This window comes from Corvus hawaiiensis, chromosome 3 (genome assembly GCF_020740725.1).
Source record: "Corvus hawaiiensis isolate bCorHaw1 chromosome 3, bCorHaw1.pri.cur, whole genome shotgun sequence".
Classification (NCBI taxonomy): Eukaryota; Metazoa; Chordata; class Aves; order Passeriformes; family Corvidae; genus Corvus; species Corvus hawaiiensis.
In genome coordinates, this window is record NC_063215.1 from 37,130,133 (window position 1) to 37,155,586 (window position 25,454).

At 42.2% G+C, this 25,454-nt stretch overlaps 1 protein-coding gene across 4 annotated transcripts in view; it reads left to right on the forward strand.

Moving 5' to 3' along the window:
- Positions 1-25,454, forward strand: part of HTR1E (5-hydroxytryptamine receptor 1E) — a 38,963-nt gene that overhangs the window by 2,066 nt on the left and 11,443 nt on the right. The window contains exons 2-5 of one of the 4 annotated variants that reach the window (XM_048298774.1): positions 6,714-6,763; positions 14,775-14,900; positions 14,994-15,071; positions 15,194-16,059. The exons of 2 other annotated variants lie outside the window; for them this stretch is intronic. The gene's annotated coding sequence lies outside the window, so the exon portion shown is untranslated. The remainder of the gene's footprint in view (positions 1-6,713; positions 6,764-14,774; positions 14,901-14,993; positions 15,072-15,193; positions 16,060-25,454) is intronic. One more of the 4 variants, XM_048298773.1, reaches the window with a different exon arrangement.

Sequence of the window (25,454 nt, forward strand, 5' to 3'; positions counted from 1 at the left end):
AGGAGGTCTCTAAGTATAGAGTGAGCTGTTCTTGACTCTGTCTTGAAATGTGAATTACAACCTCATAAGGGCCGCTAGCCCTCCATGATCATGGGTTGGCTTCAGCCTAACTTTGCATTTCAGTAATCTCTCAAACTTTGGGACTTGGGAGGGCAGTTTTCACATGATCCGCCCAATTTAAAAAATACAAGCACACAGAAAATCTCTTATTTGTTAAAACTATGATCTCCAAATCATTTATAAGCACCAAAAGTATAAATTGTCAGGCACCAGATACATAGGTAATTTTCAGGAACTGGAGCATTTGCCAGCATGAAAAAGGACATTATATAATTAGGATGTCCAAAGAGTAGCATTTATTTCTAAATAGCTTGGTTCTTCTGCAAGGTATTCTTTGATTCCTATGAAATTAGAGAAAATTGTACTTAACCATTCCCTGTTTTTCCTCTGTTGACAAAGTCCTGTGCATGCTGAAATCATCTGTATCCTTGAGTATCTTCCCATTCTTTTCAGGATGCAGATAAGCATGCCTGTCTTAAGAGCTTTAATAAAGTTAAGATGCACTTTTGCTTGTATTGTTATTTAACATCTCCATGAGTGTACAGACAGAAGCAGTGTTGGTTTCACAGTTCTGAGCTTTAGCCTGTTGCTGTTGATAATGTGCCTTTGTTGTTGTTGGGGGCAGTTTTTGGAATTGTTTTATTTTGTTTTCTTTTTCTGTAAAACTCACCAGCTTCACCAAGTGGCCACCTAAGACAGTGAATGTCAGCTTTAAAATTCGTGTTTCCCTGATTGTGGTATTTCTGCTGAAATCCTGGTGCCCCTTGCTGGCAGTGGCATTAGTAAGTAAAGATGAAACTGGCAGCAACCCCTTTTCTGAGTGAGGGGTTTGGATTTAGCATAACCTCCCTGTAAGAATGATATGTTTAAGACATAAGGATCTCTTCCAGGACACATAGGGAGGAGTCTTGTATATTAAAAAGGGAGAAAAAAAATATCAATGCAAACAGCAAGAAAAGCCTTAAATCAGTTGAAAGCTGTTTGGAGAGTCATTGGTCAAATACTGGGAGTACACCAGGAGAAAGAAAAAGGTCACCAGGCCAAACTCATCTCCATCTAATTACATTAAGTCTGTCAAACTAATCCCTGGCACAGCTTGACTGAAAATATATTTCTGGTTCTCCTTTATAAAGTGACTAGTGTATTCAAAAGGCAAGCACCTATTTCTCCACATGCTCAAGTACGTAAATATGTCTGTTTATGAGCAGCCCTCATAAATTCTATAGCATTTGGCCTGTGTAAAATTAAACACCTGCCCAAGACTTTACTTTACTTACTTTACTTCTGCAAACACCTGGTGGATTAGCCCTTCTGAAACTTTTTGCACAGATAATTTTGTGCTCCTGAGAGTTGTGGCAGTAACAAATGTGGGGTCTGTGGAGATTACTGTGGTGGGAAGTTCAGCAGGTGCAGATGAGGTCAGAATTTGAATGTGACTGAGCTGAAGTAGAGATGTGATCTGTAGAAGTGAGTTCAGGAAGGCCAGGTAGAGAGCATCATGCTGAGCTGGGAATAATCTGCTGCACAAATGTACTATGGGAAGCAGCTTGCCTGGTAGCATTTTTACAGGAAACAAAGCAGTGCTGAGAGAAAGCCAGACATCTCACAGGGCTGCACAAAGAGGATTGCGCCCTACAAAACATGGTGGGATTTGGTCCCACAGCTCAGCGGTGATGGGGTCTTGGCTGAAGGAGTCTGCCACTTGGGATACAGCTGTTCAGGGTGAACTTCCTGGTGAGGGTGCAGGGAGGGGTTTAAAAACGTGGTCATGAAGGAGATTAATCAGGCTCTTTAACCTCAAGAGTAAACTGAAGCAGGACATGCTTGTAGCCTCCACATTTACAAGTCTGCTCCAAAAGGGAGGGAGCTAGCTGCTCCCTGTGCAGCCAGTATGGGCTCAAGCCACCCTGTAACCGTGGTGTTGGACTGCTGGGAAACTTCCCATAGGGAAGCAGCAGTTGTACTCCTATCCAGACAAGGAAATACCCTGAGTCACAGGGTATATCCTTAGGTATCCTGGGCTTGGGTAGGACTTGGCAAGGGCACTTTTGTAACAGGGAGCTACTCTGACAAAGGGATATTTTTCTTTAGTCCCATGGAAAGAAAAGTCATCTCAGGCAAAATAGTTTGGGCCTCTAAATTATTTAGAAACCCAGTAAGCAAATCCATCAGCCCCAACATCTAACTCCTTTGCTCACGTGGAACTACCCTTTTCCTTACTGTTTCCTCAAATCCAGAATGGGAACAAGGAGTCAAAATGCTGAAAGTAAGGCCACCCTATTGAAGACAAGGCTTAATCTTACACATGGCAGCTGCCAAGGCTGTGGCTGCTGCCCGGGGCTTTCTAAATGCCAGTTTTCCCTCTGTTGTCTTTGCTGGCTGGATCCTTTTGCCCAGCTGGCAGCTTCTTGGCAATACAATAGTCTGCCTGCTTTCCCTGGACCCACAGGGAAATGCCTCACCACCTGACTGCTGAGGCCAGGCCATTCCTGCCTCTGCTCTGGACACGATCCACGTTGCCAGAGGTTCCTTCTCCACCACTTATAAGCACCCATTGCTGGGCACTTCCCAATAGGCCTGTGGGATGTGGGGTGCAGCCTCTGCCAGCTCAGCCCCATTCTTGCAGAAAGATGCAAGGGGACATCTCTTTTGGGAGCAGGCAAATCAAGTATTTGTCTGTTGCAGAAGCTCATAACAAAGTTGCCTTTAAGGGTCACCCATGTTCTCCCAGGGGTCTGTCTGGGATCCTAAAAATGAAGGAGTTTTCGGTAGCACCAAAAGCATCACTCAGTCTCTGCGGTACTATCAAAAATACGCAGCGGTACCAAATCAGCAGCTCATCAAACACAATTTAAAATGTATAAGGGCAGCATATTGCTCGTCCCCAGCATTGTCACTTGGTTACTACCGATGGAAACCCTGCTCCTTTACACTTCTGGCCAAATGCCATGGCGTCAGCCTGGCAGGGAACAGATGCACTGAAACCTTTAGTACCACACTTGCAGAATTATCCCTTTTTTCCTGCAAGACTTTCCAAGTTTGGATATCCTGGATGAATATCATGCTGACAGTTTCTAATTATGCTGCTGGTTGATTTACCAATTTATCCTCTTTTAAGAGCTAGAAGTCATGGAAGGCCAGGAAAGATCCCTTTCCTGAGCCCACATCTCAGATGAAGTGGCATCTCTTTGGCAGAGCCTTTCAGAGGAAGGGAGTAACACATATCCAGTTCTCCAGGATGGACAGCCCCTTTGTGGGCTCCCTGAGCCCTTGACTGTTTCCCATTCCTCGAGACACCCTCTTTTTGCCTCTGGGTGTTTTTGCAGCTACCTGTGCTGTGGCAGCATCTCATCATTTTTGACTTTCAGTCCAAGGCCCAAATACACTATCTAGCTCCAGGTCCACCTCCTTTTTAAATCTATTTGGAAAGATTTTGGTTTATACTTATAGCATAAGCAGCAAAAAAAGGAGAGATATTTATAGAACTACACATTTATTTACTTTGAGATTAACTTATTCCTCCCCACAAGCTAAATTAGATAGATATTCCTATTAAGGTATTAGTGGTTCTGGTTTACCTTTTTTGTTTCTTTTTATAATCAAGCAGGCCAGGCTACCTGCTACCCCAGGGAGCACTTGCTACCTGCCTTGCTGTTCTGCTCTTTTCTCCTTTTTTTTCTTATTTTTTAATACCATTACATTGCAAATACTCATATAAATACCCATTTCAAACTAGGATAAGAGCATACAAATGGGGTCCTGCATAGGAAAATGCTCCTGAGCTGTGTCCCATGGGCTGGACCCTGTGCTGCTCCTGTCTTCCAGTGTCTTTCCTGTAGGAGATTAATTTGAAGCCAAGCATATAAACTGAAAAGTACCATTCAGAAAGATTTATGATCCTGTTTCATTAGGGATGCATATGTGGAATTATTCCCTGCCTGAAAGCACTGACTCAGAGCTCACATGTAAATTGCCAAGATAATTCCACTATTCCATGTTTCACAGAATTGAATGTTCTGTGCCTTGCTTCAAGTGTTTTGTGGATGAAAATCTTTCAATTTTCTCCTAGAGAGAGTTTTGTAGACTGTTGAGCTATAAGCATGTTGTCCTGACTTGCAAACACACAATGATTGCTAGTCAAATTAATATCTTAATTTTAAATTGGACAGCTTCCCATCAACACCACTCTGTTCTTGCAGTAATGCTTTGGAGTAGTATCATTTCCCATATATGTGAAGCTCTGCATGAAGGGAAATACTTGGAACTTAGCAAAGCTGTATCCATGTGGTGTCTTAGCTTCATATCCCAAAATATCCAAAGATGCAAAACCTAAGTTGGCTGCCAAGCAAAACCTTGTCATGAGTGTTGGTGATCATAATACACACGCATGATTCACGTGTTTACACAGCAGATAATTTTGATCCATTTACAATGGCACTTCATTAAGGGATGTTAAAGCAAAGTGCTTTTTGAACTGCTGAAATAGGTTAGTAGTTAGCATCCAGTTTGGAAATTGAGTGAGGTCTGGAACAGGTTACAAGCAGGCACACATATGTTTTCTTTATTGGATGTTTTGCAACTGATTCTGCCAAACTTGTTAGGGTCAGAACAGACTGACCAGAGTGAAGTGGCCCAGCTGGGTACACGTGTGCACCCAGCTCTCTGATGCAGCTTGCTGTGTTAGCTGTCACTGCTCAGGTGGTTTTCCATACAATTCATGTTCACCTGAGTTGTGACAGTCAAATATCCACCTTTCTCTTCCTGGTGAGACTAATGCCTTTTTAGCTCTCCTATTTCATAGGCCAGCATAAAGCAGGCAAGTGGTCTCACAAAGCTGTAAATATTTGATAAAACTGCTTTGCATGGTGTGAGTGTGAACTTCACAGTGTGGAGACAGCTAAAAACCCAAGTATGCTGTGCATTATCTTCTTGAATTAAGAGCCCAGGTTATCACTAGTTTTGTTCACTGGACTGAAAAAAAGATCTGAAATTCCTGAATAATTGGACAAATTATACATTTGGGGCTGGTATGAATAGAACACTCACCTGAGTTACAATTGCACTTTCCTGCTGTATGTGTATATGAGCCTTTCTCTAGGCTGCATTTCACCCAGCAGCTGTTTGCTGAGCCTTAGGAGAGCTTTCAGGGATATTAAAATACACAGTGTTCCTCTGAAAAACAGCAATCATCTTGTCCACATTGGAATTCCTCCCATGGGTCCTCAAAAAACTCACTTGGACAAGGAAGGGCTGGGGGAGGTCTCATTAGCTCTTTGAGCCTTTTGTTATTAAGGAGTCTCTGGTCTCCTTTTTTGAATATTTTCCAGTTGTCAGGTAACATATGGACACAGAAGAAAAATCCTCCTCTTACAGAGGAGAACAAAACAAACAAACAAAGTGAGTAAAAAATAGTAATAAACTCTTATTATAGTATGAGAAATAGTAGTTATCTAAGATCCTTATAACTTGTGCTTGAGGAAGACTTTCCTTGATGGGACTGTGCTGCCTGGCTGAGCCTCAGTGGGATCTGAGGGGTCCAAAATGCTGTTTGGGCATAAGGGCAGCCAGTCCTAGCTGCTCCTTCTTGTGGAGACATTTGGAACAAGAAAGCAGGGAAATTTCTACACAGATTTTTTATTATTATTAAATAATAATTAATAAATAATATAAAACAAGCTCTGCATTTAACCTCTTAGTTAAGTTGGTCTCTGTCCTGAAGAGTTTGAAGCAAACACAGTTTCTCTTCTCCCTAGTAGCTGCAGAAGTGTCTGTGAAAGACACACAAAATGGAGAAATCTTGCATTAACTGCAATTGTGTCAAATATGCTCTGGAACCTTCTCATATTAAATGGAAATTGGCACTTCTAAATGACTTAGCATAGTCCAGTTGTCTCTTTGAAAAGGCTATAGTATTTAGTGTCGAAATACCAGTTTTCAGTCACTGTCGGTTTTAGCCTCTGACTTATGATTAAACATATATACTAAGCTTCTAAAAATAAATACATATCATACAAAAGTAAAGCTTTTTTGTTTCTCAAGTATTTGATAATAGAAGAACTGTTTGCAAACACTTCACAAAAAAAAAAAAACACGCACAAAAAGAAGAAAGGAGAAAATTTATCATATTTCATAGAGAAGGAAAAAACACATAAAGAAAAGTAGATACACTACAGACTTAAGCACAGCTTGCTTTGAGGCAAGTTGGATGTGTGGGTGGGTGATAAATATACTGGGATTTACTGGTGGAGGTACTTGTAACTGTTTTCACTTGCTGTCAAAAAGCACAGCGTGGATGTTTGGAAACTTACAATCCTGCAGTTCCTGTTAACTGTTCCTGTTAATAACTGCTAGCAGAGAACTCTGCCAATGCTGATGAAGAGTAGCCAGAAGAACAAGTGAGAACATCCTGGCCAAGCCCTAGGGACATCCAAGTTCAGGGAGGGAGATGAGCTTGAGGCTCATGCTAAGGCGCAACTTAGCATTACGAGGAAAGCTTAAATCTAGAGTATGGGCAGGTCCAGACACCAGGGCCAGCAGAGAAGTAAGGACTTGGCCCAGTCACAACAGTATATTGGAAGAAAAAATCCTGCCAATTTTCTTGAGTCCCTGCTAATCCACTGTACATGTTCTGGGGTTTTGTTCATATCCCTTAGGCACTGTGATGCCCACTGGAGCCAGTAGAGGTCTGGGAACTGCTGAGAATGTAAGTGAATTTTTAATATATAATCAGATAGGGAAGAAAACATTACTTAAATGTCTTCCACTCTGTATTAAAACATTTAACTTTTCTTAAGCCCGTTTTCTTTACTCTTTGGCTGCTGAGGAAGTTTTCTAAGGTTAAATCCTATTATCCTGGCTCCTTTATAATTTGGGGAATTCAGAAGGTGTGTCTAGATCCAAGTGCAGGCTCTTCCCCAAGCTATTCATGTGCAAAAGAGCTTTTGCATTCCCTGTATATGAGATCCAGGCTGTCACACTTTAAATGATCCTGCAGCTTTTCCTCATGGACAGAGTGAGCTGGCAGTCATCACCATCTGCTGGCCACACTCAACACCATTCAGTAAGGCTTGTGACCAGGGGACAAGTATCTCACTGCTCCTTTCTGTATTCACTCTGGCTGTCCCTTGCCAGCGATTCTGCCTGGGCATCTGAGGAGGACTGGAAAAAAAAGGGATTGAAAGGGTGGTTCCAGAGCAGCCAGATTCAAATGATGGGGAGAACCCAGAGAGTCTGCAGCCTTAACTAAAGCAGTTTCCCACAAGTGAATGTCATTGAGTTACATCCATCTCCCATGCTTCACCAGTGCTCCAGGTGTGACCAGCTCCTGTGTCACTGATCAGCCCGATACAGGAACATTCCCTAATACATAACAGGCATGTTCCTTAAAATGCTCATGGCTCTCCCTGCTGTGCAGCTGTGCCCTGGGACCTCCAGATGCACCACTGCCAGAAGCAAGCAGTAGAGCTGTTACCACACAGGCTTTGGAGCTTGAACTTAGAATGGAAAATTTAAAATGCAGAGGCCAGCATTTATCTCCTCTGGTGGTTTAACTTTTACAGCACAGCTTAATTTGATCTTCTCTTTTTCACATATAGCACATTCTAGTCAGCCATTTAATAAGAAATTCACCTAATGTTAAGAGCCACAGTAAAATAGTCCTTATTTACTGATAGATTTATAGCCCAGGAGCTTGCAGACAGCACTGTGTGAGCTGTGTGATGATTTTAATGGGTGAGCGGCATTTTCATGGATAAAGTTTCCATTTTTTCATAACCAAGCTATTGCTTTCTAACCGGGCACGCAATGGGCATTATTCAAGAGGTGGAGGGGAAAAGATATCTTTCTTTCAGAAATTATATTTTGGATGCATGTAATAGCTCTCTTCTCTATGTGTTTAATTCATGATACTGATGATACCATGGTTTATTTTCAGAAAAATGTTTTTTCTCTGGAACTGTCTTATAAAATAATGTTTTTTAAATCTTGTATTCAGCAGGAAAGCATGGGGGTTTTTTTTGTTTGTTTGTTTCAGTATTTTAGGCATTAAAAAGTTAATTCAACAACAAATACCTTAATGGCACTTTTAATGTAACAACCTTTAAACAATTTCACTATCCAGTACAGCAGTACCAACACTGATCTAATTTTGGGCCATTTTAGATAGTGTACTTTTAAGCTGTTCCATGAGGCATGAAATCCTGCATGTGTAGTTCAAACTGTGTGCAGTACAAGGCTGAGTGATTCTGAAAATCAACCAGTCTGAATTTTCACTTATGCTAGACTGGTTTTTGGCAGCTAGAAGTTGGGGGGGGGGGGGGGGGGGGAGGGGAGGAATAAAAGGATGTTACAGGGCTGAAAGGAGCTTGAAGTGTACAATGCATGTAAAAGTAGACCTTGGGCAGCAATTACCAGCCAGATGATGGCAAGAAAATCATCAACAGGTTATGTCTACTGATAATTGCCACATCCTGGCCATCTAGCCATGCCTAAAATCATGGAGTTGAATTACCAAAAATTCCTTGATGGTTCCTTGCATTCCTGCACTGACGTGTCAATGCACAGAGATCTAGGTAGTCATTGGAGAGATCTAGGTAGTGAGTGCCTCTTGTGCAATCACCACTGCCTTCAGAAATGTCCCTGGATAACTGACTATTAATAGGTCTCAAAAATGGTGTCTCTTTACCTAATACCGTCAGTACCTCAAAATTTGTATTCACTTTCTATTACAAACCTGTCAGATGTGCTAAAAAATAGTGCCCCAAATTGCTGATTTTTGTCAGCTTATTTAGGCATAAATTTCCCTTGAAGCCATTTTCCAGGACACTTTTGATCCTTCGTCATCAGTTTGGGCAGATGTGTTGATGCATTGCCTACTTCCAGTTACCCTCCAGTTTTTGTGCCAGCGTTTATCCCTGGTTGCATTATCCTTTGCACTGAATTCACACGTGGATGTAGCCAGCACCTTTGGAAAGAACCAGAATGCCTCTGATTGTGTAGAGATCTCTACACCTTCACCTGTAGACCCTTTTTCTAAATCAATGTCATCCAGGCAAAGAAAAATGCTTCATATGACTCAAAGAAACCTTGCATTTTTCTGACATTTTGTGTTCCCAACATAACCTAGCTAAGGAGAAAACCATGACTTATGGTTTGATGGGGGATCAGATGTGAGGTCTCTTCTCTTAGTGGTACCTGCAAACTCTGTTAATGTCCCCAGAAGTGAGATATATTTAACATCAGCTTTTTTTTTTTTTTTAATGGCTGTTACTCCAATTACTAGAAAGTATTGCTGTTGTGTATACTGCTTCTGGGACTACACAAAGGAAAGGGCCTGGCTTTGGTTGAAGGATAAATCCTGCTGGTGAACTTCAGCTGGACCCTCTGGTTCTTCTGTTCTTGAGGTTTCGCAACGCATCATTTTTCCAGGACGTTCAGATAGACAGCAGGGAACTCAGTTCTGATTTTCTTCAGCCTTCCGAGAATTCTGAGTTTGGTGAGACTTTCGAGCACCCCAGTATTCCTTAAACGTTTTGGTTGTTTTTCAATTTCCCCTAGTTCTATGATGCCTGGTCACTGTTTGCAGGCAAGCAGCAGCACCACTCATCCCCCCAGGGGGAGGGAACCAGTCCTGACAGCCCAGCCATGGTAAGAGGAGACACAACTAGCATGTTGTCTGAAAACTGCTCATCCAGTTTCTCTCTCATTCTTTGCAACCTAGTCAGGGAATATGCAGGATACCACAAAGAAGCACTCAGGAACAGAGTAAACATTGAGTAAGGGAATATTGCTGGAACACTTCAGAGCTGCTGTAGTTGTGTAGATGATGTGCTAATGCCCTTCATTTCTAGCCAATGCTTTCTCTTGAAGCACAAGGAGATGTTTCTCTTGATGTGATCTCTCCAACGGCCTGAGCATACCACCTCTCTTGGACTTAACAGGCTAAGAGACTCAAGTGAGGCAGTCAACTGCTTTCCTTCAGTCTAGGAGCCAGGACCAAACAGAAACCTGTACAGAAGGCATATGGAAGCTGGAGGGAAAGCATGTTGCCCCTGTCATGAGCTAATGACAGTGAGACAGGAGGGGAGAGAAGTTTCCCACTAACAGGCAGAGCCTCTGAGCTCCCATTTTTAGCCCAGTGCATGTTCCCACAGCCTCACACAGGAGTGTGGGGATAGGATCCCTTGTTCCCTGTCCCAGCAGTGAATAGCTAAACCAGCAACCACCATTAGACAGCTTGCTTCACGGATGCTTGCTTTGTTCTAGCTGCATGTTCCTTAAAATGAATTATTAAAGACTGTCCAGAAAATTTTTACATGTTTTTCTGATTTAAGGGCATCAAATTCAGCCACTGTAGCTTAGGTAGTGCTGGTTTTGCTATTTCCCTCAATTCCCAGCAGAAATTAGGCAGAGGATCTGGGATTCAGATGTTTGAGATTAATGGGACTGCTCAGGTACCGAAGCAGTGACAAAATAGAAAGTTATTCCTAGTAGAAAACGTAATTAGTGCCTTTCAGATCTTCAGTTTGACAGTAGCACTAACATCAATTATTCTCTGTTGGGAATATTCCATTTTAACAAGGTTCACTGTAATATCATCCTTTCTCAGTAGTAATCGGAAGAAAGAAGGCCTTTTCAAATCATTGTCTTGCTACCTCGAGATTTTTAACATTTAAGCCTCCCACTTATCAGCTGATGCCTTGCATTGACTTCAGCACCTTAACAATTCCAATACTCTCAAGCGTCTGGAAATGAACTCTTTTTTTTTCCTCCCTGTTTTTTTTTCTGGGAAGAGTCTGCAGAGAAAATCAACAATGTTTCCAAGCTAAAAGATATTGTCGAAAGTAATGTTAAAATCCTCAGTGTGGAGGAAATATGTCAAAATAATCTGGCAAAGCTATGAGTCTGGGTCTCAGGGTGAAAAGGTAGCGCTACTGTGTTGGTTTCAGCTTCATCAGGAAACTCTGTCAGCTCTGGGTCTCAACTCTGTTCCTGCAGGTCACAGCAGTTCTTCCAAGCAGAGCATGCCATCTGCAGCTTCTTCCAAAGGTATTAAATTATCAAACTCTGAATTCCTCAGGTGCAAAATACGCTTTTTTAAGAGTGGTGTTGCTGCCCTAGTGCATGCATCTTGGGGAGTTTGGCAGAGCCTGGTGCAGTTTGTACTGTTTGGTTTTCTCAGGCCAAGGACATCCTTCCTCCAAGCCAGCATTCCTGATGAAACCTCACAGCCCTATGCAGAAGTCACACTTAGTTTCTAACCCTGGTGTTGCCTCTACCATTTCACCATCTATAATCCAAAAATCGCATCTCCAATTTAGCATCATGTGTTTGAGACTGTTGAAACATGCTTAAGGAGATTTAAATGCACAGCTGTGTGACTCAATCCCCTAGATAGGTTTTATAATCAGCCTTTATGCATAGCTCCAAGTTATTTTGAATAGAGGACTGCTGAAAATAACCAGAAAAAAAATTAAAGAAATTTTAAATGATCTCTTTTCCCACACCTCCAGATTGAGATACTCTGTGGTTAAACATCTCTGAATAAAGCTGTTCTAAATTAAATACCGGCTTTGGTGGTATAGAAGATGAAGCTGGCAATAAAAAATACATAATATCCCATCAAGATGTTGAAGTCTTAATCCAGAACACAGTGGGACTGGTGTGAGCTGCTGTCAGCCCACCTGGCCACCGTAGCTGTTTTCACGGAGTGCTGTACCCTGATATGGCCCCTTTCTGCCTACATGGATTTGCTGTTCAGATTTGCAGGGCAGATTTCCAGCTCCTTGCCCAAGTGACATCTTGGGAGGTGGTGGGACAAAATTAAATCACTGTTGTGACACAAAGAGTAGTGAGGGCATGATGAAACCAGTGAAGGGTCTGGAGCAAAAGGGTCTCATGAAGAGCACTTGAGGGAGCTGGGGGTGTTTAGCCTGGAGAAAAGGAGGCTCAGGGGAGACCTTATCACTCTCTACAATTGCCTGAAAGGAGGGGAATGTTGGTCTTTTCTCCCAAGTAATAAGCGAGAGAACAAGAGGTAAATGCCTCCCATTTCATCAAGGGAGGTTTAGATTGGATACTGGGTACAGTTTCTTCCCTGAAAGGGTTGTCAAGCATTAGAATAGGCTGCCCAGGGAAATTGTGGAATTGCTGTCCCTTGAAGTGCTTGAAAGCCATGTAGATGTGGCACTTAGGGACATGGTTGAGTGTTGGACTTGGCAGTTCTGGGTTGATAGTTGAAATGGATGAGCTTAAAGGGCTTTTCCAGCTAAACCATTCTGTGATTCTATGACTGCCACAGCTGGACAACATCCAGCTTCAGCCCATGGGGCCTCCAGAAGGGTTACAAAGTTGGGTGTTCTTTAAGGGCTCTCAGAAACCTTTGGGTTCAGCAGGGAAGTGGTTCTGCCTCTGGAAAAGCAGAGGGCTCCTGCAGAGATGTTTGCACCTGGCTGCTGTAGTATGGAGGCAGTCCAGTTGTCATAGGGACTTAGATGAAAATGAAAAGGCATATTTGAATCCAGTTGTGCTGAATACTTTAACTTGATTATTTGAAACATTTATAATGATTCTACTGAAACCCTCATTTTCATTGATGGGGTTGTTTTTGCAAACCATTAACAATTACAGGTCACCTTTGAGATGGAAACATCTTAGAATTTGTTGCAAAAACTTTTTAAAAGTAATTTATGTCTTGTTTACTCTGTCATCAGATTATTTCATGTGCTAATGCACTGGGAATGTCAAGCTGTGCTGATAAGAACAGTTTTCCTTCTATTTGTTGTTACTCCTATGTAAATATAATTAAGGCAGAAAGTGTCTTGGGGGGGTGCCTGATCACATGCATTAAGTCAGCTCCCTTTTTGCCTCCTAAGGCAAACACACCCAGAACTGCAAGGTCTCTGGGAAAGACCCAGGGCTTAGGGTAGGACCTTGCCTACTTGCCCCTGAGCCTTCATCTGTGCTGGTTCTATGCAGGAAATCGTGGAGGGTGATTCGCAAGGAACTAAATACGTGTCTCATCTTCAGCATGGCAACAGATCCAGCAACTGCCTCTGGAAGTACTGTCACATTTCATGTTAGGTTTGTGCTGAAGGCGTTCTGAATTTAGGTTTGTATTGCAGAAAGACTCCAGCAAACACAGAGTCTTGGGAAAAATGAGACTGGGAGATTTGGGAGTGATTATTCCAAAATTAGTGTGAAAATTGAAGTCTTTCCACTATCTGCCAAGAGTTTTGTGTTAGACTTGTGAAAGAAGGTCATGGACTGGTATCAGGAGCACATCTGCATCTCAGAACCGGAGCCAACATGACAGGAAAGCTTCCATGTAGCAGAGGGGAGAGTACACAAGGGCACACTGAAGACATCCAAGATGCAGGGGAGGACAGTCTTTGAACACAACTCTATCTTAAGGGTAAATTTTGAAATTTTCTAATTATTCTCTAAAGCACCACAGGGAACATGCAGTATTCAGTGTGGCTCTGGCTGGGCATGAGGCATCCGAAAGATAACTTCATCCATCTGCTGGAGCCTTCAGTGTGTCAGAGACCAGGCACGCAAGAGGGTGGCTTGATCCCAGACTACCTAGCAAACAGTCATTCGAGATACTCTCACCATACAGACAGTGATTTAGGCAGTGGTCCATGCATGCAGATGACCCCTACAAACCAGACTGGTTTTGATTAAGTACCCAAGAGTGGTTTCAGATACCTTTTCAGATAAGGAGCCTAGTATGACTCGGTCAAACCACTCCATCATGACACCATGTAATTTGAAGCATATAATTTGACACTATGTAATCCATCAGAGTTCATCTATCTCAACTAAAAGTGACTTTTGTGCATGGATATATGAAACCCTAATGCTGTCCCATTTTCCAGTTCCTATAAATTAAATGTGTTCAGTAGAAGACTGAGAATATATAAGCGAAAAGATCAACTCTTTGCCCTTTTACACTGGCAAAAGGTTGTAGAAGACTACAATTAAAAGGTAGTCATAACTTGTGCCACAGAAGAACCTCGGGTGAACACAATTAGAAAAAGAGAAATAATGGTACATTGCCTCTGTATGATGGAAATGCAGATGGACAGTGAAGTGTCAATAACTTGAAGTGAGAGTGGCTGCTGTTGTTGCTATTTTTTTTCCAAGCTACTCCAACATCCTGTGCCAAATAATTTCAACAGCTTCCAGCTATGAGGAAATACATAGGCAAAATTTACTGCTGTAAGCATATATTCAAGAGGAGGATGGAGTAATTCTCTGTGCTAATCACTGGTCTGTCAGCACACTGTTGAGTTGTGAGTGTTCACTGGATGATGTACATAGTGTCTGAAAAAAACATTGTTTTTCTGTTTCTGTTTACGTGGCTTTTTTTTATACTAGTTTCACCATCTTAGCAAAATATCAGATACAGTTGCCTTACATTGGTTTCAGCAGAGAAATCAACTGGAATACCCTGTTAATATAATAATGCTCACAAAGATGCAGGGATGAAGATAAGACAAACCATAGTAAGACTGGTAGTATAGCAGTATCATTAACCTTTTTTTCTTTCCCGCACTAAATTTTCCACAGACAAGAATGTTAGTAATTTTAACTTTGATTGAGAACTGCTATTATCCACTCACAGCATGTGGGAGCAAACAGGCACTTGGGTAAATCACAAAAAAGAAAACCACTTAACATGCTTCTTCCCTCAAAAACACCTTTTTGTGAAGGTACAAGGCTGAGTGCTGTAGTGAGAGCATGTGTGAAGACAGAAGCAAGGCTGCAACAGCCCCCTGAAGCATGCTCAAGGTCAGCCCCACTCAAAGAAGACCAGGAGGTCACATTTGACTTAGAAGGTATTCTGATATGTTTAAAAAATTTAAGTAATTAAATAATTCAGTGAATGAAAGCCATCAGGATTCTAATGCAGTGTTAATGGGGTCTTTCAGAAATCATGAAGATGGGTTTCATGAGTGACATAACTGGAGCCATTAGCAAACTCATCCAAGAGTAATCACCCATTAAAGGTGAGTGCCTGCACCTTCTCTGTGCAGAGGAGCCTGAGGAGCAGCACAAGCATTCCTGTTTGCGACCACTACAGCGGGACACCAACAAATAACTTCTGAATTGCCTCGCTTTCCTCCTGCAGGCACTCAGCCCTGCAGTGTTTGCCGCCCTTCAGCAACAGATGAAGCAGACAGCGACTCCACCAGCATGAGTATGCAGGAGGTCATCTTCTCTACAATCAGTGCTGCTCCAGCAGATCGCTGGGTGAGAAGCAAGTCAAACAGGTTTGAAACAATGGAGTACTTCACACATGGTCATTGAGAGGAACACAACTTGCTGGACAGTCTCCACAGAACTTCAACACTCTTTTGGAATGGCATTTCCTACCAAGTGTGCCAACTGTGTCAGCATGACAAAAGACAACTAGTAGTAAGGGCTACAGCTGCTCCTTTGACATTGTTGGGACAGCCTCCAGAATAAACTTCCAGCTCCTACTGGCCCTTACTGGATATATCTTTGACACTAAGGCCTCTGCAAAGTACCAAAATCAGAGGATGTTTGGAACTTCATCTGTGCTGTGTAGAATCCAGCAATAAATTATTCCAATATGGAGGTCTAATACAGTTAATAGAGCATATAAAACTGTCTACTATGTTTCATCATATTTAATTTGCTGTAACAGTCTGCAGATGTCCAGGTTTCAGCCTCCCTTTTGCAACCATCGGGTGCTCTGAGAAATGCTGTGCCAGCTGAAGAGCCTCTGTGTCACCAGCACCTCTGCATCAACAGGCAGTGCAATGCTTCCAGAGCATTTGGCTGCTTCTCATTTTCCATTATGGTCCCAAGTGAATCAGAGCCCTCACCACTGTTGGGAGACCCACAAGGGACCTGTGGCCTGGTCATCCCCACAAAGAGTGGGCTCTCAGGAGGGAAGACCCAGCCTTTGCCTACCCCTAGATTAACCTATTCTGGGGCATGAGCTTTGGGGTTGCTCAGGTTGCACAGAAGGTTGGTGCATCTCACCAGGATTTTAGCCAGAGTTCTGTCTCTTTTGTGGTTTGTGAGGAATAGGATGCACTACCCCAGCAGCCTATCCTGCTGCCTATGCCCTGTAATAATAGTTAGCCAGAGAGCAGTGACTCACTGGTGTCCCCCAGCCCACAGGATGCCATATAAGCCCAGAAATAAACCCAGATAGCGGTGACACAGAATTACAACAGCTCTTTTTCTTAACCCAAAGTCTGCTCTGTTTCATTGGTACAATGTCCTAGAGACTCCACTATGTGAAGGAAGAATATGTACCTTGCACAAGTTTTGAGAGGAAATTTTTTTCAGTCTGGCAGGGTCTTCAGGAACATCCTGTTCAGAATCTAAGTCTGTCCAGTTAATGTCACACAGGTTAGTATATGTTTGCTTTAGAGACAGAGAACAGTGTTGCCTCGTGAGCAGTGGCCACGTTTAACAAAGCAGGAGGGGTGGTGGGCCTGGCAGCCTGTTCAAAAAGGATTAGTGTTGTCTGTGTGGATGCTGCCCAGCTTCTCTCACTGCATGTAGTGCTGGGCTGGGTATCAGCTGCAAAGCTGACAGAATCTAGGAAGTGAGACAGCGACTCTTCCCACGTGGGATGAGGAAGCCTCAAGTGCCATGTAAGTGTTGTTCCAGCCCTTTCTGGGGTGAACAGAGGTCTTGCAATGTCAGCTCCTTTCCTTTTGTTACCAGAGGGCAGATGAGTCAGCACAGCTGTGGCATTCATGATTAGAATTCAAATTCTCAAACTCATGAGGGTCTTCAGGTTCATAGACTTCCATTTAGTATTTAAGGAATAACATACTGGTTGTACAATTTCACAGTAATTGTGTATGTACAAAACATACACAATGCACACATTTTTAGTTCCTGTATGACTTAGAGAATGTATGCTGGTTTAATTTTATAGAACTGATGAATTTTAAAACACTTTGCTATATTCACCTTTGATCCCACAATAAGTTCTACCCAAGCCTGTAACTACCCAAGCTGCCTGAAGCAGATCTCTGGTAAAGCAAGAGACAAACATCTTCTATCCCCTCATCTTCCTCTTCATTTCCGAGGCACAGTAAATCAAGGCTTTGCTTGTGCTGCTGATTAAAGTACTTTGGTTTAATCCACAAATTAATATTGTTCTTAGTGAGAAAAATGTATTTGAAATGCACACAGTAGGTGTGAAATGTATTACGCCCTTAAAATCAGTCTTCTACCACTGAGAGAAGCACCTGGGGGAGCCCTGTGGGGGAATTCTGGTTAATTCTTTTTTCCCATGACCCTTTCCTTGTTAGCATGATGTTAATATCTCTTAATTGTTACGAGTATTAACTGCTGCAGCAAAATCCAACCAAGGGCAGGAAAAATGGTCACATAAGCATTTTTCTGGTTAAAAAGGCTGTGACATGCTAGTCATCAAAGAATGTCTTCTGTATTCAGTATAATCAATTTACTACCTAAGGGGAAAGTATAAATTTGGTATATGCAGTTTGTGGCTGAAAAACAGGGGCTACAAAAAAACCCTTTTTCTTTCTGCATCACACACACCAATGCCTACTATTTTAATGTATACTACTTTCAACAGAGCTTGATTCATCATATTTTATTGCACCTGCTAAAGGACAACTCAGTCTTAGTAGTGACTGAAATTTTGTAATTACTCTATATGTGTGTTGTATCTGTGGGTTAATTTTATTGTGCTTAATGGTTTTTGACAGCAAATTATCACTAATTCATATAATCACGTCTGACATAGCTGACATTGAATTGTTTTCATAATGTTTTTTTGCTTATTTTGTATTTACATGATGCTCCAGACAAGTAATTACACTGCCAGTTATGTGAGTTTAGTCAAACTAAAAGTCTCCAAAAGCAGACACGTGGGTTAGTTATTCCAGGCAGTGGAAAAAGTGAACATTTTAGCCTGGTTGTGTGTATTGTAAGGGTTTCAAGGAAAAATTACATCTTCATATGAAAGCTAGAGCTAGACGTAGGTATTGCTAAGGCCCTGAATAATGTAACTGCAGTATCACAACAGTGGCTATTTTATTTGGGTAACCAAAAAAAATTGTTTGTATTTGCTGTCAGCTCAGCTCATGGCTTCTATTACCAACAACAAATTTCTGGAAATAAAAGCACAAACTCTTTTTCATGGCATTTTTCAGGTGCTATTGACCACATTTAGCTGGGAATTTTTGTTAAAATCGCGACTCAGGACCCAACCCCTGGAGCATTTGCCTTAAGAATGCAATGGTAACATGAGTTCAGTTCAAATACAAACTCCTACTGCCATAAATGTACTGCAGCAAGTTTGGACCCTCTTCCAACTGGCAAACTGAGAGTGCATCAGGCCACCATGGAGTCAGAGCTCAGCCAGTCCAGTATCTGAATGCCTCTGCCTCAGCAGGATTTGCACCTACAGCTTGTACAAGAAGTGTTTTCTCATACTAAAAAGGACTCTGTCCTTGACCTTTAGGTTGCTGTACAACACGTCAGTAATTCATTTCTCCTGTGCTTGCAGCAAGCACACTGCCCAGATGGAAATCCCACGCTCGCGGTCCCAGGCAGCAGGCTCATGCCATCAGCCCAGTGCTTCTCACCAACATGAGACATTTTTCTACATGATTAGGGAGCCACAGCACCTTCTGCTACAATAAAACTATTTGTTCAGTCACACAAAATCTTCCTTTCAAAGCAAGTCTAGAGCCATTGTGTGAATCATCTACTTTATTTTATCAGCAAGAAATAGGGTATATATTCACTAAGGCTTAATCTGAAGTCTTTTTGCTCACAGTGGAAACATTTCCATTGATTTCAAAGGATCTCAGATCAAGCTTCAAGAATTACTAAGTTTTAGTCTGTTGGATTTGTTCTTTTGAGGCCTTTATGAATTGTAGAGCAGTTGTGTACAGAACCAAGTCATGTGGAGATTAAATAAACTCCATTGACATCAGTCTCCTGACACAGAATAGCAGCAAGAAACAAATATTGACTAGAAAAACAATGCTTGTACAGTGACATTTAGCTTGTATAAAGTGATAGTCTCCATATAAATGCAAATAGCACCATTTCCCCAGAGCTGAATAAACTATATTCATCAGTAAATATTTGTGTGTCTTTGACATGTCTCTAAGCAGCAAGATGAGAAATTGAGATGGAAAATGCATTTGCAGGTGAGAATTCAGTACAGATTTTTCTTAAAGTTTTTCTCTCAATGCATTTGGGAGACCTTAAAAAGCAGATGCTTCCCTTTCTGTAGTGACTTAAGTGCAAAGCATCAGAACTACAATGGACCATAGCATACTCAGTTCCTGCCAGTAGCTTCCTGTCTCTGCCACTCATACTGTGCTACGTGGCAGGGCTCCAAGCCTGAGAACACTCCTCAGAAAGAAACCCTAAAGCAGCTAATTAATTTAGGAGCCTAATACCCATGTTCAGAAAGGATTTATGCACCAGGGAGCTAATGTTTCACTATCTTTATATGAGAGTTAGGGATTTTACAGACCAGGGTTTCAGGGACTTAAGTGACCTAAGCGTCTTTAATAATGTAACCCCTGTATAAAGTACAGAGGCTTTTTCCTCTGTATGAGGAACAACAGTACAGTTCATCAATATGAGGAATGAGTGCTCAGGCTCTTCAGTTAGGAAAAAGAAGATTGAGGGCCCAACTCATTACAGCACAAGTCTTTAAAGCCGCAGGTGACACAGGAAAGGTGTCTGGGTAGTAGCTGTTCACCATAGGGAACAAGTCTTCCTTACAAAGTTGTACTCTTAGAATCATATTTAGGTGATGCCTTGAGAGGCCACCTAAAAGCAGAGACTAGACAGGAGTAAGGGAATAAAGGTAGGTATTTATTTGAAGGGCCTTCAAAGGTACACCCTGGGGAGCCAGAGGCTGCTGCCAAGATGGACCCCAAGACGGACAACAGGTCACGAGTTCTTCACACTTTTGTAGGTTTGGTTCATTTGCATCTCAGGGCTAATTCTCCAATTAAAGCTTCAGTTTAATGATGTAATTCCCCTCTGCTTGCCCCCCTCTCAAAGGCTTTTGGTTTATACTTTTTGGGCCTAGGACAGTCTGGGTGTCCTTGAAGACAAAGCCTGGAGAGGCTTTGTTATGTCTACCTAGCATGAGAGAGCAGAAGTTAACAGGCTACAAGAAACTTCAGAGTTACACACTAGGCAGTACAGGATTTAAAAAATACAAAAGTTAAAACCTAAGGCATCATTCCCCCCCTTTAGGGGCTTGACAAGGCCTCTACCTTTTTAGAGGTAGGCTTTAAGCCATTAAACAATGAAGATTAAATAGGATTTCAGGCGTGTGCCTAGAGATAATAAACCCCGTTCATGGGCACCTTACAGTGCTGCTGAACTTCTAGAACCAGCTCAGCATTTGGGCAGCAGGAGCTGCAGAACAAGTCAATCCCATTGTCTTTACATGGTCTCCCATTCACAAACTGCATTTCCCTCTCTGGAGGTGTTAGTAAATGAGGAATTGGACTGTGCCTCCCACCAGGCTGTGTACAGTATGTGAAGTATTAGACTTGCAGACTATGTTGGGATCTTCAACTCAAAGAAGTAAAAATAAAGATTGTCAGCAGGTAAGAAAACCCAACTGTTACCACAGCAACTCTTTCTAGTTATATTGGACGTAGTCCTCTTGTTCTTCAGAGGAATTTTTAAGATGTTCCAGTGAAGTTCTTTAATAGTTTGCAAATGAAACGTATTTCTTTCTAATGAAGGATCCTTTTTAAAAAATAGTTTTCCCACATGGAATATCGCTCCAGCAAAATAGTCTTGGTTTACAACAACTTCACAAGCTCTGCATGGTTTCTGTTCCAAAAGACCATGAGGGGAGACTCAAAACAAAGCAGTTTTGTTTCTAGTTACAAAACAAGCAGAACATTATTAGTTCAAAGGATACTAAACTTAAAATTCTCCTAATAGCTCCTACTATTTTAAAAGTTATCATTCCTGGAGGTCTATGGATAGTTCTTCCATTCTCCACATAATTGCAACCTGGGGAAGTCAAGAATTTTTTTTTTTTTTTTTAATTGTAAACATTAATCAAAATGTGTTCTGAATATTGGATTTTCTTTTCATAAGCCTATTCAAAAGGGGAAACAAAGATTTCTTACTTAAAGGGATTACACTGTTAGTGACCAAGGGGACACTGAAATATTTTGTCCCTGGTTCCAATTTTTCAAGCAAGATTTTTTTCAGGAGAAATAGAGTGAACTCCTCTCTTTCTGAGTCCTCCCGCACCTTTTTATGTGATTCTGTATTTCCCTCAAACACCAAGATGCTGTCTCTGCTATTCCCAGCTTAGAAATGGGGGATCACTTCAGCACCAGTCTTCAGTGCCGTGACAGCATGGTCTCTACAGTTGGAATTACTGTCGTTTTGTTTGGGGTTTTTTAAGGTGAATGTGACTGTAGTTTACCTTGCTTTGGCAAAATGTTCCTGGGATTTGTTATGGATGGATCTTCATCTTGGTTGCTGCCTGGCAGACTGAGTTGTGGCTGCAGGAAGAATTGCAGGTTTGGGGGATGGACTCACCCGCTCAGGAACATTCATACATTGTGTGCCTTCACTTTACAGTTAAACCTTACTAACCAGCTTCATCTGTCCCTGGGCCACTCATCAGTGAAGCACCATCCCAAACGTTGTTCTTCTGAGGAGGGCTGTAAGTGCTGGTAATGGCACACTCCTCTGTCCTCTCCTGCTACAAATTACAGGGTGCGATCTCTGATCTCGCACAGTTTAGCTGCCCATGTCTGATAGGGTATCTCATTATCCAAGCTGCCCTCCCACCTGTATTTCATCTGATTGCAGGTCTTAGTCATACAGTCAATGAATAAATAGTCTGAATGGGAGGTTGAGCAGTAGGAGGAGGGATTATGAAGGGCCACAGTACTCACCAATACTCAGTGTTGACGCTCTTTTTCTTTTCTGCTTGTGTGTGTGCCTTGCTGAACCATTCAGTAGAACAGAAGGGAAGCAGAGAGCAAAACAGCCAAGCCAAAAGCAGCAGTGGGTACTGGCAGCAGCACAAAACCCGGGGTAAATGTCTTCCCTTGGGATAACTGCCTGTTCCAAAGCAAGTGATTTGGGTCTGTCACCAGGTCTTTGAAGTTTTATGTTTTGCTGAAGCATGAAAACATCCATAACAGGGATCAGTGCCATGGTCAACTTTATAAAACAAAATAGGCCAAAAAAAAAAATTAAAAGCTTTAAAAATTTACTTAAAAAGGAGGAGAGGGAATTTCGGTAACAGAACATCTTGTAAAGATGCATGTACAAAGCGAGGTAGAACCTAAAACACAGAGGAAAAGTCTTCTTTAGTGAAAAACATGAAGTTCAAGAAAGACAGTATTAACCACAAGTTTTCTAAAAAAATTAATCAGAGAATAATGTCTCTGTGAGAGTTGACTGCTAAGCATGAAGGTTGCAAGGCTCAGTAACAGATACAGATTTTATTTTTCTTCTCAGATGAGAGGTTAAGTGTGTAGGTTACATGTCTTCCGGGTCTGGCTATCTACTAAATTAAGATATCACCAGGGATATCAAGAGCACCTTTGCACTGAGATAAGATCAGCTGACAAGCACAGCTCTGGAGCAGTTAAATGCTGCTCTGGGGCAATCAAACAAGCTTGCTGCCTTTGTTAATATAGATGTCATGCACATACGAGGGGAGAGCACTTCAGCTAACTTTGATCAGATTAGCTCAGTAACAAGGCTGTCTAGCTGTGGGAATCAGGAACTCCATGACTGAGAATTTACAGTTTCTTGGCTGGGTGAATTAACCCGTTCAGCACTCCATGCTAATATAACATGATATTTCTGTACCCAAGCTAACTCATTTCAGCACTTACACAAATGTAGTCTGCAAAACAACTGGAGACAATTCAAAACATCTTTTTATTTTCTGTTCTGTCAGGCATAGATTCATCGTGAAAGGAGGTTTCTATCTCCATAAATCATCTCTGGAGGAAGAACAGGTACAGGGAGAACGTCTTTCTGCCACAACTTGGTGGGAAAGGCAGCACTTACATGTTTTGACAGTGTCGGGTTGCACAGCTGATTACTATAAACTCTACCCCAAAATATTTTGCAAGATCCAGCTACCCATGTTGCTTGGCTCCATGGTATGGGAAATTAGAGCCTCTGGTGTCCATCCATTAAACATCTCAGGATATAAGGTAGAGCACGAAAAGGGTAAAGTGAAAGGAGCTACCAGGAATGAGCTGAAGTTTACATAGGTATTTTGTGTAGTGTAAAACAAAATAGACTCTTTACATGTACGGTGCTAAGGGTCTAAAGGGATGTGAAGATGAGTTTTAAAGTTATTTTTCATTTGATAGGTTCTTTAGAGCAAATTACTATAAATTTAGAGTATTATTTATTACAAAATAATGCAACTAGAGTAGGGTGCGACTCTAGTTTTTTATGAGAAATCTGTGTTTTAACTCCCCCAGAGAATTTTATTTATGTCTGCAAAAACCAGGATTAAATGTGCATTAAGTCCTAGTTTGTATCAGATTGCAGCTCAGCAGCATCTTGCAAGCTTTCACTGCCTAAGATTTACTAACTTTCATATTGAAAGTAGATAAAAATGAGTAATCATCTGTGAATGATAATTATACCACTGCTTGTGGGAGGGAGCATGGTTTGAAGATCATCACTAATTATTGTTTCTCATTTGCATGTGCCGAGATCTGCACCAGAAAAGCTTACCTCTATAGTGTAATGCTGGAGGGATTTATTTAAAAAAAAACCTGCAAAACTGCTGGCTTGTGGTCTCTCATTGACTCCAGATCAGATGGCACCAGGGCTTTTTGAGAGGCAGCACCTCCCCTCTCCAATCAGTTTTCTCCCAGGCTTCTAACTTGGGAAGGAAATCCTCCAGGCTGGCAAGGTTCACTGGGAAGGAAGGTGAAGTCTTCCTGATACACAAGCGGAGATCCCCTTTCTAATGCTGAGGGAGTTAAAACGTGGTCACCCTGGCATTCAGTGAAAGAGACAGAGATTAACATCACAATATACAGTGACAACTGTGATAGCAGTGACATAGCACCGCTTCTCAGCTTGCCATTTTAGCAACCTCTTAGACAGAAATTCGTTTTCATTGGAAAATAAGCAGAGCTGTGAGGTTTCCTGCACACACCCACAACTGGCCTGCACCAACACTTGGTTTTGCTCTTGGAACAGGACAAGAGGACCTGGACTCACCTCATTGCCCTGAGGAGGTGATGGCTTCCAAAGCCATCAGGCCTGGTGTAGGCATTGACACAGCAGCACCAGCGTGCTGCATCCCTCTGTCCCCTGGGTCCCATGCTGGTTGGGAATAACCCAGTCCTCCCAGCCTCCCAACAATGGTGTCAGGTTTGACTCATGTGCTCTGGTCTGAACAAGTTGGGTTTTTGCCCTGATTTGGCTGTGGATGAGCAATGCATACTCGCTTTTTCCCTTGTTATCTCTTCTTCCACTTCTCATCCTTCTTTTCACCAGACTTGACACTCCCTTTCTCCATCTCAGCCTCCTCCCAAAAGGAAAACTCTAGCCAAATTACCTCCTCCCCACTGGTCCCAGTTTTGCAACAACTAGTGAAATCTAGTTTCTGATAGAATCGATGTAGGCAAGCTCAGCTTTATATGCAGTTACTGTTGGAGAGACTGAGGTACTGTGGGTTTTACAAGGCTGTGCTCCCGAAAAGTCCCCAGTGCTCCTCTCCACTCTCCTGTGAATTTCAACTGCATCTCATGTAACTCCACCTGCAAAACCCAGCCATCCCTTAGGGCTTCACCTGTGACTTGTGCCAGGCACCTGCACTGGTACCTGTCGTGTCCAGCATGTTCTCCTGTTGTACCCAGCAGTGTCCCCAGTGCTGTTCACTCAGCCCATCCTCTGGCCAGGACCAAGCTGGAGCAGAGAAATCCCTGTATCCCTAGAAACCTACATTACACAAAGACAGACTGCAGGCCATTATATCCTTGATTACAACGTACTGTGCTTTGGTTATTTATGTCAGGGTCACTACATGTATGAACATTCGTCAGATGCCCACAGATGCAAACACACAGCTAGGCCTCCGCACACCTTGCTTACTGCTGAGTCTTTCCAACCTGTCTTTCCATCATGCTGCTTGGTTCAGTGGTGTGCCCAGGGTAAATTGTACCTTGAAGGTCAATTTTATAGGTCAATTTGTGCAAATTTCCTAGTAATTTCATTCCTGGCCTCATTCAGTCTGTGTAGGAAAAGGTCACATCCCTAAATCTATGGTCCCATAATGCAGCTAGGAATTCCTCAGACAGGTTTTTGTAAAATTTTGGGTTTCACACAAAAATAGTGATTTCCTTTATTGTCCTACCCCAGTTTATGCT